Source organism: Canis aureus, chromosome X, assembly GCF_053574225.1.
Source record: "Canis aureus isolate CA01 chromosome X, VMU_Caureus_v.1.0, whole genome shotgun sequence".
In the NCBI taxonomy this organism is placed as follows: Eukaryota; Metazoa; Chordata; class Mammalia; order Carnivora; family Canidae; genus Canis; species Canis aureus.
Window position 1 is genome coordinate 42,950,735 of NC_135649.1, and position 13,661 is coordinate 42,964,395.

Genomic DNA, 13,661 nt, shown 5'->3' on the forward strand with positions numbered 1-13,661 from the left:
GTAAGGCTGAGATGGAATAGTTTGTCCTTTCCAAGTTCAATCTGCTTTTCCTCTGGCTTCTCGAGGGCTCAGGACACAAATGTCCCCTCAGTGGCTTTGATCTAACTGTGTCCTTCACCATGATCTCCAGGGCTTCTGGACTGTTCCCTCTTCTCTCTGCTCACCACCCCCTACTTCTCTTTAGCTTCTTCTGTTAGGGCTGACATGGAGCCCAAGCACCAATTATTTGACAGCTTCCCCAGTGGGACCCTGTAGAGTCCCCTGGGCTTCCAGATTTCCTTATATGGGGATGGAAGATGGCCTGGACTGAGTTGGGGGATGAGTGCCAGGGAAGAGGAGATGGAAGACACCTCTGTCCTCTAACCCTTCTTCTGAGTAGCTCTGCTTCAAGGGACTACAGAAGTGCCTGGCACCCCACTGGTTTCTACTCAGGCTGGGCCTGCTGACTTTCCTCAACTGCAGCTGTGCCTCTGTACAGAAATGCCATGGGCCTCATGAGAGCCCAGCCCACAAAAACCTGCAAAAGCATACAAATGCCTGTTAGCTCTGGCTCTCTCTGTCCTCACCCCCATTGGCTATCACAGGCTTCTGCAGACTCCTGGGGGACTCCAGCCATAATCCATGCCTGCTTAACACACACCTCTCCGCTCTCCACCCATCTCTTCTCATTTACTTATCTAGAGTGGGCAGCTCAGCTCATGTACATCCCACAGAGCAGTAAGAAAGACTGCGGGCTGGCCATGACCCTCACAGCCCACCCCCACTCCGACCCAGCCTGGCAGCTCTAAGGCATGAACCATCAAGCATCATCCACTCCTTGAAACCATACCCTCAGCGTGGGATTCCGTGTTGTCTCAATCTGAACTACTTCTCCCCAACCCCCCAACATCACCAAGTGGTATCCAGTGGCAGGGAACAGGTGTTTATTTTGCATCCATAATCAAAGCTTTGTGACAGTGAGAGTCTAGTCTGTATCATTTCCCCCAGCTGCTTGCTGGTGTCTTCTCCAGTCAAGACATGCCATTGCAGGATCACTTCAGTGTGAAGAGGGCTCGATTTCACCAGCCACTCCTTGCTCTGGATCTTCAGAAAACCATTACCTCCTTCCCGCCTCTATCAAATAGCCCAGAGATGTTTGTGAAGTGCTTGCTCTGAGTGCATGCTACTGTGCTACAGATGGGGATTTCTCTAAGCACCACGAGAATCCTAAGCAAAGCGATACAGATTCTGTGTCCCTACAGTGCTCAGGGCTCTTCTGGATGCCATATACTCCTCTAACTCACCACCAGCCTGGAGCCCCGTGATCCTCCACTTCCAACCCGTTCATAATACCATCCACCCCGAGTAGCAGCAGATGAGTACCTGCTCCAGAGCCAGACATCCATGGCCAGGCTGATTCTAGCCAAGGGCCGAGGACAGGGAGCTAAAGCTGCACTTACTGCGTCTGTGTCTCCAACTGCCACCTGCTCAGAAAATCGGACCTTCGCAGGATTCCATCTTAGCCTGGCCTTCTTTGCAGCACTGATGAAGGCAGATTTGGGAGACTGGAAAAAGAACAGAGGGCCGGTGAGTTCTCTATCCCTGGGAGAAACCTGACCTTTGCCACGCTGGAGTTAAGATGTCTCAGTATAGGTACACTTTGCCTTACTGATCCATAAGTCAATAAATACATATCGATTCCCTATTAGGTGCAAGGCAATGTGCGAAGTGCTTCCTTCTATGATTGGTGTGTTCTGAAAAGGCCGGGCATGAATTGAATTTGGGTAAACTGAATCCCGTAATGAACACTCCAGGCCTAGGGGAGTGCACAAAAATTATCTTGTAATGACATACACTGAATTATTATATATTTGGTTTTCGTAGTGTGAGAATAACAGTGGTGGCTTTTATTACATCCAAATATGAGCATCTCAAAGGATTTACAGAAATGATCTTACTCATCTCATAGATATGCCCTGCCCCTAGGAAGGAGATTATAGAAAATAATTCAAGGAAAATCAGGAGTCTTGCTGAGGGTTCCCCACCATGTCTTTGGGGGGCATTTATTCAATCATGTGACACATTTAGGGAAGACCTCCTATGTGCCAGGCACTGTTCTAGGTGATGAGGGATTCAGAAGTGAACAACACAAAGCTCCTAGCCTCAAAGAGCATCCATCTAGCAGGAACAGAGACAAGAAACAAATCAATATCCTATTTTAGGTGGCAAATAAGGACCCTGAGGACAAATCAAGCAGGGTGAATCAGGACTACACAAGAGAAGGTACAACTGAGCGGGGTGGGGGGGTAATGGGGGTGAGATCTCTCAGAGGAGGTGACATTGCAGCAGTGACCGGAAGCAAGTGAGGGAGAGAGCCATGTGGTACCTGGAGAAAGAGCCTCCCAGGCAGACAGAATGATAAAGGCTCCATGGTGGGAGGAGGGTCAGGGTGCATGAGGAATAGCAAGGAAGCCTAGTGTGGCCAGAGCAGGGCGATGAATAGGGAGCCAGAGAGGTTTTGCTCAGAAGACACAGCTAGGAGCTGGATCATGTAGGGCCTTGTCAGCCATGGCAAGAACTTTGGTTTTTACTCCACTGGAGGGCTTTAAGCAGATAGGATCTGACTTGCATTTTATTTTTTTTAAAGATTTTATTTATTTATTCATGGGAGACATGCAGAGAGAGGCAGAGACACAGGAAGACGGGGAAGCAGGATACCAGGACCCCGGGATCATGACCTGAGCTGAAGGCAGATGCTCAACCACTGAGCCACTCAGGTGTCCCTGACTCGCATTTTAAAAGGATACCTCTGGCTGCTATTTGGAAAACAGTGTAGGAGGGTTGACACCCAGAGCAGAGTGACCAGTTTGGAGTCTCCTGTAATAATACAGCTGAAATATGATGGAGGCTTGGGTAGGGTAGTAATAATGGAGGCAATGAAAAGAGTAAATTTTGGCTCTATTCTGAAGATAGAATGAGCTGATGTGTTGACGGATTGGATGTGGGAGGTGTGAAAAAGAGAGGAGTCAACTGGAAGAAGGGAGCTGCCACTTACGATGATGAGGAGGACTAGGGGGGTACATCAGATTTGGGGCTCCTTCAAACCACCTCCCCTACCGGCTTTGTCAGGGAGTCTTGGAGTCCCACAGTCAAGAAGGCCCCTGCCAGCTGGGAAGAGGATACATTAAGTTCTTTTCTGCCATTTTTTTGAAAGATTTTATTTATCTATTCATCACACACACACACACACACACACACACACACACACACACAGGCGGAGACATAGGCAGGGAGAGAAGCAGGCTCCCTGCGGGGAGCCCGATGTCGGACTCGATCCCGATCCCGGAACTCCAGGATCATGCCCTGGACTGAAGGCAGGCGCTCAACGGTTGTGTCACCCAGGCATCCCTCTTTTCTGCCATTAATGCTGCAGTTGAAATTCAGTTACCAGATCAGCCACAGGGGCAGGGCCCTAAGATAAAGGCACACCAGAAATAAACGTCCTCATCAGGTCTGGGACCCTGGTCCCAGCTGTGTTCTCTTCCAGAGCCAGCAATCTCATTCTCCCTAGAGGGCAGTTTGCAGAGAGCCACCTGTTCAACCTGAGTCCACCTCAGGCAGTGGGTCTCGGTCCGGGCTGTGTGGCAAAAACAGGGGAGCAGCTTTCAAAACCCCTGATGCTTAGGCCCTGCCCCAGATCAATAACATCAAATTCCTGGGACTGGAGCCCAGGTATTGGCATTTTTTAAAAAAGTTCCCAATGACTTCAAAATGCAGCTAAGTTTGCGGGGACCCGCTGAGCTAAAGGAACCATAGACTTTTCATCCTGAGCCACAGGGGCAGTTTGTTGGCAGCAGACCATATAGCACAATGAAATCCAGGGCTAGAGATCATTGCAGAAAGTGATTACAGTATTGATTGTTCATGGGGGTCAAGAAATGCTTTTGTGTGTTGTGCAGTGTGGTGCTTAAATCCTGGGCAGGGGCTGCAGGCTGAGGCAGGAGCACAGGGAAGGGGCAAGACGGAAAGATCTGGAGCTACATTCAGGCAGCTCTACTTGGCTCTGTCTCCACAGTAGTCCAAATTTCCACCTGAGGTGCCACAGACACCTGGCAGGTGAAATCTTCCTTTCTACCTATCCCTATCACCACCTCCTTTACCTGTAATCATCCAACATCGATGTCTTCATGCACTGTGTGGAATGAGGCATCTCTAGAGGCCTTCAATGGGCCATGTAGCCCACCCTTCATTTTTTACACGTGAAAACAGGGACCTGGGGGCGCCTGGGTGGCTCAATCAGTTAAATATCTGACTCTTGGCTTTGGCTTAAGTCGTGACCATAAGATTATGGGATTGAGCCCCAATAGGCGCTCTGTGCCTAGCGCAGGGTCTGCTTCAGATTCTCTCTCCCTCCCACTCACTCTCTCTCTCAAATAAATAAATAAAAATCTAAAAAAAAAGAAAGAAAGAAAGAAAGAAAACAGGCCTAGGAAGAGGATATAGTTTGCTCAAAGTACCAAAATAATTTGGTAGAGGAGCTGAAACGTTCTAGAACCCAGATTTCCTGCATCTTGGATTGGCGACTATGTCCCACAACCACCTGAAACTGGGTGTCCATTCCTGATCTTTCACTCACTGGTTCTGGTTCGACCCTGGTCCTATTGAATGGACCTGTGAACATATGAAGAAGCGCAACTGGTATCCTTCTATGTCTTCACCTATGAGGAGGGGGGGACAGGCTCCTTGAAATCCCTACCAAAAGTCCCAGATTGGATCCTGCCCTACCTACAGATACCACTATAAACAAAAGATTCAGATATTTATAGGAGCAAAATTATGAAGGAAGAAGTGGGATTGCCAATCTTTTCAGGGACTGTAATAATTTCTTATGTCTGTGGTAGAGCTATTTTCAGCTTGTTTGTGCCTTGTTCCTCATTGACCCTTGTCCTATCCATCTCGAACACCCCTTCCTCTTCTGTCTTCAGCCTTGATCACTGACGGTGACACATTCATTGCCAGCTGGTCTCTGCTACATGTCACGGAGTCATGTCTAGCCTTATGCCTCCACACAGGTGATGTCTGCCTTGCGGTGTGATATGAGGGGCTCTCAAAGGTCACCCTGTTCCAAAGCATCTTTGAAGCTCAGCTATGGGGCCTGAAGTTCTTAATGCTAGGATCACCCTTGTGAATGAAAATATGAGAACTGGGAATGTGCGGATCAAAATGTGGATGTGATACAAGGGAGGAGTAATGAACTTAATTCTGGGGACAGCAGACTGCGGGCCTGCCTGGGCCAAATCCTGCCCACCACCTGTCTTTGCAAATAAAACTTCATTGGAATACAGCTGTGGTCTTCCTTTATGCACTGCTTATGGTTGCTTTTGCAACTATCACGCATGGCCTACAAAGCTTACAATATTTGCTAGACAGTCCTTGACAGAAAATATTTGCTGACTCCTGCACTAGCTCGTTAGCATACCCTCACCCCACCGTTTCTTTTTTTCAAGATTTTATTTATTTATTCATGAGAGACACAGAGAGAAAGAGAGGCAGAGACACAGGCAGAGGGAGAAGCAGGATCCATGCAGGGAGCCCAATGTGGGACTTGATCCTGGGACTCCAGGATCACACCCTGGGCCTAAGGCAGATGCTCAACCACTGAGCCACTCAGGCGTTCCTCACCTACTGTTTCTAAATTTTTTCTGATGGTAAGAATCCCTGGGGAGTGCTTGCTGAAACACAGATTTCTAGGCCTATGCCGGACTTAAAAACTCAGAACCTCTAGGAGCATAAAGCACAGGAATTTATATTGTTGAAAATGTCCTAACCCATTAAGCATAGATTAATTGAGTACCCTCAAGCTGGGACATCTAAACTCTTCACTGACCCCATTTGTCCTGCAAGCAGTTGGGAGTCTCATTTTGCAACAGGCACCCTTGCCGACAAAAATGAATTTTGGCTGGAAACATGAGACCAGAATCACGAAGCACCACCGGGGCCACTGCAAGCCCCTTGAAGCAAATATGTGGCCAGAAGCTCAGTGGAATAGGCAATAAGAGGAGAGAGTCTGCCTCTCTCTCAGGACTGAATTCAGCAGCTGGTGATTCTCTGACCATTTTTTAAATTTGGTGGCTCTATTAGTACAGATTTCAGGGTTGTGTTCAAAGTCAGGTATATGGCCCAACATTTTCGTGCAAGATAGGGCCCCATTTGGATTTTGAGAGGACAAAGCTCAGGTTCCTGAAGCTGACAGCCTCTTATCCTCCTTTATGTTTGTTCATTTTCTTTGACACCTGAGCCTACTTATAAGCAATTCCCATAGCAACCACTGGGAGTCGGGGATGATGGAGAGACATCTTGGTTTCACCAGACTACTGATGAGGGACCCAGGGCACCAGTCCTATCTGCATTTGGGGTCTGGGGGTGAACATGTCCTCTCTCCAGCTTCCAAGGCCCTCTGTGAGCCACACACAACCCTCATTCCTCATCTCATCTCTGGCCTCGTCAGGTGGTTCTGCCCATAATTCCCTGGGCACACTGGGCTGCTTCCTACAGAAGTGCTGGCTCTTCACCATCCCTGCCTTTCTGGGCCCCTGGTGTCCCCTTTGCTTGGCTAAATGCCATCTCTAAATCCCAGCTCAAATTCTCCCTTGGTCCTGGGTTCTTTCCCAATTCCTCTAGCCCCCTCCCTGGATTTCCTTTAGTACTCTTCCCCCCCGACCCAGAGAGATGGGGGGCAGGAAGAGCAGAGGGAGAGAATCTTAAGCAGGCTCCATGCCCAGTGTGGAGTCTGCCATGGGGCTCGATCCTACAACCCTGAGATCATGACCTGAGCCGAAACACAGAGTTGGACGCTTTACCAATTAAGCTGCCCAGGTGCCCCTAGAGTACTCCTTGTGAATCCATACTGCCAGTGCTTATCTCCCCCACCAGGTTGTAAAAGAAGAGATGGTGGTATTGGGCACCTGGGTGGCTCAGTGGTTAAGCGGCTGCCTTCAGCTCAAGTCTTGATCCTGGGGTCCTGGGATCGAGTCTTGCATCAGGCTCCCCTTCCTGCAGGGAGCCTGCTTCTGTCTCTTCCTCTTTCTCTGTGCCTCTCATGAATAAATAAATGAAATCTTTAAAAACAAAGAGATGGTATTTTACTCAATATACCCCTAGAACCAAGCATAGAGTTGCCACAGGATAAAAGAGAGTAATTGGTTGCTAAGTTTCATAATGAATTAGTTCACCAATTCAGCAAATGTGGTTTGAGTATCTACTACCAACCAAGCACCATACCTCAAGAAGCTCTGTGGAAAACTAGTACTTTTGCAGTAGTTCTCATTATTTTGGCTTGTTTTTTCTAGGCAGGTGGCTCCAAGAGAAGGGGATCCTGGCTCTTTGGGTAAAGTCTTCAGTATCAGAAAACTAGAGTTTCATTTGAAGGGACTGTCTACTTTCTTTACCAGGGCCATTCTAGGTCACAACAAAGTACTTTAAAAATATTTATTGAGGACATAGAGGACATACCATGTACCAAGATCTAAGGGTATCTAAATTAATACACATCTAGTCAATCATGGGGGATAGTTGGTCACTCAAAAATTAAGGAATACATATATATGGGACCAATAATTGGCTATCAGTGAAGTATGGTTTGAAGGGCCCTGAGAATGGACTTCTGTGACCATCCCACTAAAATACCCTTGATAATCTGCCATCATAAAAATCACTCTGCCAAAAGAAAAATGTCATCTGAAAGAGACTATGTATTAGATCAGTAGTTCTCGATATGTACCTTGGCTATATAAGAATCATTTTGGAAGCCTTTTCGAAAGACCAACACCTGGGACCCACCCCAAAGCTTCTAATTCTATTGGTCAGGGTTAGAGCTGAGTATCAATAGTTTTAAGAGCTTCTCAGGTGGTTCTAATGTATAGTCAGGATGAAGAACCACTGTATTGGACCCTCATCAGCCACAGAATGCAGAAGCCGGAAGGAGCCTTAGAGGTAAATGATGCCTGGGCCACATGCCAGACCTACTGTGAGACTGTGTTCTGGAAGAAGCTTGAACACAATGAGAGTATGGTAAGAGGTGGCAGTCTCCACGCAACCCTAATAAATGTTAAGTGCCTGCTGTGGATTCTGGAATGCTGATCTGCGATGCAGGGGCTATCATGTTGAAAATATGCTGGGGGGTGTCAATAAGCTTTCATTATAACTTGAGAGAAGATTCTCCTTCTCAGTCAATTTTTGTGACTCACGGTAGTTATGTTTTATAAAGTCACCTTGAACACTGAACTAATGAATACTGAACCATTGCTCCTAGGAGAAATCGTGTGTGTGCATGCATGTGCGTGTGCGTGCATGTGCGAGTACGTGCATGTGCACATGAGTGTGTGTATATGCCTCACACAGATTATAACTCTGAATTCTAAAAACAACTCATCCTGGTAGATTCTATTTTATTTCACTAGAAGAAAATGAAGTTCTGAAGTGTGAAGTGACTTGCCTGAGGCTGCCCCACTAACAGGTGCCAGAGTTGGGATTCAGATTCCATCCAACTGTTCCAGAGCTTCTTGCACTACACTGCACTGCTCCCTGCCATCTCTGTCTTCTGGACCTCCATGTGACAGCTGAAACAAGATGGCAGAGCACAGCCTTATTTGACCTCAGCTGGAAATGCATGCCTCAGGGGACTCAAATTTTTCATCCTCTGCCTAGTTCACAAATAACCAGGAGAGCACCATGGGTATTGATTTGGGGGTTATAAATAAATTTTGGGGAGTAGGTGAGTTTGCAAATACAGAATCTGAAAGTAGCAAGGATCGACTATACATGTATGTAAGGCAGACATTTAGTTGGGATGTGGTGATATGGCCATACCCATTGTAAAACAGTGAGGGTTTCTTTCACACTGATTTAAATGCCACTGCCTCAAGCTTCCTGGGTACCACCTGACCTCTCTCCCAGGACCTCTTTACCAATGGTCAGCTGAAGGGTTAACACCTGGTACAGTTAGGAGGCCTCCTAGTCACTGCTCCAGTGCCTGTGGCTGGCTTACATTCCGATTGAATGGCTCCTACTGTGCAGGTTAATTGTTTTGGCTGTTACCCCAGTGTGTATGTGCTCACTTCTGTGCTCCAAGGTTTTAGAAAGCATAAGGCCAAGTACTAGAGTGTAAGCTCTGTTAGGGTAGGAATCATGTCTGTCCCATGTACTGATATGTTCCCAGCTTAGAAAAGCACCTAAAATGGTAGGCATTCAATAATGTTTGCTGAATGGATGAATGAGTGAGACACTCTCATTGAGGCTAATCAGGCAAAGCTGTTTGGAAGAGTCTTAAGCCAGGTCTTCAAAGAAACTGACATGCATTAGCAGAGGTGTGGACCAGTACAAGGACAGAAGCTGCAGGGCAGTAGGAACAAAGATCTATACCAGGAGGAGAAGGAAAGCAGCCTGGTTATAGCAAAGAGGCCACGGGATGGGACCGTGGAGACATCAGAAATGGAGGGCAAAGGGGTGTTGGGGGCACTGGGATGAGAGCTAGAACACAGGTCGGAGGGCAGCATTAGGTTCTTCATTCTGCACCTAAGTCTGGACACTTGTGTTTAGGTTGCCATGATGGCTGGAAGCTGGGTTTCCTTTATTCATTTAACAAATACTTATCGGATATTTACTCTGTGGCAGGTGCTCCTCCAGGTGCTGAGGTGGGGGGCAGCAGTGAATAAAACACAGTCCCTTATCCTTGAGGAGCTGACATTCTAATGGTGTTTGGGGTGAAGGTAGACTAAACGGTCTGTGGCACATCCACACCATGAATACTACGCAGTGATAAAAAGGAAAAGGTGACTGAGGCTGGCAAGAACTTGCATGACTCTCAAGGGCACTGTGTTGGAGGAAGAAAAACCAATCCCAAGAGATTATGCACTGCATTATTCTGTTTGTATGATATTTTGAAATGATGACATTCTAGAAATGGGAAACAGATCAGTGGTTGGTGGGGACTAGGGTTGGGGGGTCATGGCTGTAAAAGGGCAAGGTGAGGGAGGTCCTTTTAGTGATAGAACTGTCCAGCATCCTGATGGTGTTGGTGACGTCATGGACTGGGATTGGGGGAGAGGAGGGGTGTGGCTATAAAAGTGCAAGGTGAGCAGGGGTCCCTTTAGTGATAGTACTGTCCAGCGTCCTGACTGTGCTTCACGGATCCCACACATGTGCCAGACAGACCCTGAACTACACACACAGATCGTATTGCTATCAATATCCTGGTTTCCACATTGCACTTTGGTGACATAAGGTGTAGCCCTTGGGAGAAACAGGGTAAAGGGTACATGGGGATGTGTGTACTAGCTCTGCAGCATCTTGTGAGTCTGTAATTATCTCCAAATAAAATGTTTACAAATATGAGACTTTAGCTTGGGGGAGAAAATGATGCAGTATTGGGAGACAGCGATGGGCTGATGCTTTCTTATAAAGGGCAGTCAAGGAGGGCTTCTACAAAGAGATGACATTTGAGGACACCTGACTAATGAAGGAACTCACAATGGGTCTCTGTTCAGAGGTAAAACACAACAAGCATGTTTTTTTCGGGGGAGAACTGGTAGCTATTTCATTTCATGACGGGAGACTGGGGGGCTGGGAATGACCGTCCACTGTCTGCTAGGCAAATGCACCTGTGCACTAAGGAAGGGAAGGAGGGGTCTATTGGTAACACCCACTGAGGGGTGGAGCTTGCCTTCCCAGAGATATGGGAGAATTGCAATGGAGAAAGGCCTATCTGCCACACAGCAACTATGAGAGGGAGAGGGGGGAGGTGGAAGGGAAGGAAAGAGAATGTGCACATGTAAATGTGTGTGTGTGAGGATCACACACACTGCTGCGGAAGATGACTGGGAGCCATGGGGAAAGGCAGTTAGTGCTAGAGCTTGATTTGAACCCTATCCCTGACTCATGAGCTCGTGCTTGCCACCTGCACGCTGTTCCTGGCTTTGCACAGAAATGCTGACTCTCTGGAAAATCCTTCCCTCTGTCTCCATCTGGGAAATCATGCCTCATCTCTTGAGGTACAGCTCAGGTGCAGCTTCTTCTGTGCAGGCTGTCCTGATTTCATGGTCTCCCACCCCCAACAGATGTAACCTCTCCTGGGGCCATGGGGGTGGGACATAGGTGCTGGACAGGAGGGGAGTCTTGGGGACATTGAGAAGGGACAACTAGGCTGCAGATAGGAGGGCTCTGAGTTTTGCATGTAAAAGTTTGGCACTTGGGTCTGTGCATTTAAGATGGCTCTAACAATGGGACCTAGTAATGGACCCTGGGCCTTCTAGATCTGGCTCTTGAGGAGAGGGGTCTGGAAAGTTTTACTTTTAATAAGTAGCCGTGGGGTGCTTGGGTGGTTTCGTCAGTTGAGCATCTGCCTTCGGCTCAGGTCATGATCCCTGGGTCCTGGGATCCAGCCCAGCATCGGGCTCCTTGCTCAGCAGGGAGCCTGCTTCTCCCTCTCCCTCTGCCTTCTGCCCCTCTTCTGCTCTCTCTGTGTGTCAAATAAATAAATAAATCCTTTTAAAAAGCAGTCCTATTGACTATTTTGATCAGTCAAGTTTGGAAAACACTGTTGTAGTCTAAACCCCTCAATTTACAGATGGGAAAAACAGGTTCCAAAAAGGGAACTGACCCACCCAAGGTTACCCAGCCGGTTAGTGACTGTCCCGGGACAAAGAAGAACCTTTTTGTCCAAATGTACTTTCTCACCAACATCACATCAAATTCCCCTCACACAGTGCCAGCTCCCCTACATCACAGGCCATCTGGTAAACCCTGTATGAATGGACGAAGGAGACTAGCTAGCACCCACTGTCTGCAAGGACTTTATGGGAGCTAGACACTGGACAAAATACATTTTGATGGGGCACATCAGAAAAATAAAAAAGTAGAAAATCTGTCTGGGACCAGGGCAGTGAGTGAGCAGCCTCAGGATGGGGGGGTGGTAAAAGCTGAAGGCATGGGGCAGAACACAGCCCTGGACAGCCTTTCCAAAATCCCCGAGCCTTAAAGGTGAAAGCAAATTAAGATGTTCAAAAGGTATGCTTTAAGTTCACTCCTAAAGCTGTGGCTCACAACAGGTTGATTCTAGTACTCTCTGTCCACCTGCCCCTCCCATTACTGTCACTTTCCAATATGAGATTCTGTCGCCTCCGTCGCAAGGAAGGATGGATGAAGAAGGAACAGATGAGTAGTGTATCATGCACTAGGTATTCATCTTGCATAAGAAGCAACACCAGAATTCTCCCCTGGGCTGCATTTCATGGATATGGATTAGGTCAGCAGGCACTCTGGATATCTGTCTGGCCTTGCCTCCCATCATTTGAAGCAGCTGACGTAAACGATCCATAGAGGTTCACGCAGGCATCTGAAGATGGCATTACCATAATCTCTAGGGCTGTCATTTTTTAGGTCTTCCCTTTATGTTCCCTTCTCACATTCTCTCTGTAGAACTCCCCAAACCTTAAGAGCAATTTTATCCATAGAAGAGAAAATTCTCAAGGAAAACGAAAGGCCTGAATTATGGAACTAGGAGGGCACACACTCAGAGTCCCGGGAACCATGTACCATGATTATGGGCAATGTGGTCTTTAAGCCAGAAGCGAAATTCAAAGAAATAACCCAAAGGAGGTCATTTGGTTATCATGACTCATACTCAGCAGATTTGTTTTAATTGAAGGACCAAAAAACGAGAGCCAGGGAGCAACAGATGGAACCAAGGCTTCTCCAGACAGCAAATATTCAGAAGGATGAAGAATGTGAAACTCCTCTGACAAGAATTATGCCAATGATCAAACAGGCTGTGAGGTATGAAAATTCTTTCCCAGGAATACAAGATCCTTTAAAATAACTGAGAGAAATGGAAAGAGTTTGACTCGAAGGATGTTCCCCTCTCCTCACTGAACTTTTTCGTACATTTCTGGGAACAAAGGTATTCAAGAGGCAGACTTGAAATCACCTGATTCCCCGTATTTAAGAGAGGCCAAGCCCTGCCCTGCCCAGTATTTAAGAAAGGTCAAGCCCTGCCCTGCTCAAGGAGTTGGAACATTTTCCACATTCAGTGAAGCCAAGTCCAGGGATGGGAAGCTCCTGGGAGAAGGAAAGAGTTCCAGGAAAATCTGTCTCTTGAACAGGATAGGGCATGGAGTAAGTCAGATTATGCGATACGTCTGCCCCAGTCCCTACCACATTTTTTCCCATTTCACATGGAACAAAGCCGAAGTCCTTATAGTGGCTACAGGTCTTCCCCTCTTTATCCCACTTCACATCCTGGCTTCTCTGCTCCCCAAACATGCCAGACATACTCCTGCCTCAAGGACTTTGCACTGGCTTTTCCCTCTCTGACACCCCCCACTCCTTCCAGTCTTTCTTTAGTTGCCACCTTCTCAATGAGGCTAATGCAGACCAGGCTATTTAGGGTTGCACCAGCACCCCTGTGCCCAGCACTCCTGGACCCCACTTATCCTGATCCACTTGCTCTCCTTCAATAACCTTCATTCATTTCCAGTATGTCATACAATTACATCTTTACGGTGCTTATTGTAAGGTGTATCTCTTTCCATGAGAATGTAAACTCTATTAGGATTTCTGCCGTCTTATTCATTGCTATATATTCAGTGCCTAGAACAGTGTCTGGTGTATAGTACTCGATAACAAAT

General features: G+C 47.3%; 1 protein-coding gene across 1 annotated transcript in view; it reads right to left on the bottom strand.

Moving 5' to 3' along the window:
• Positions 1-13,661, bottom strand: part of FRMPD3 (FERM and PDZ domain containing 3) — a 132,444-nt gene that overhangs the window by 43,258 nt on the left and 75,525 nt on the right. Inside the window, exon 2 of the mRNA XM_077890376.1 lies at positions 1,440-1,544. The gene's annotated coding sequence lies outside the window, so the exon portion shown is untranslated. The remainder of the gene's footprint in view (positions 1-1,439; positions 1,545-13,661) is intronic.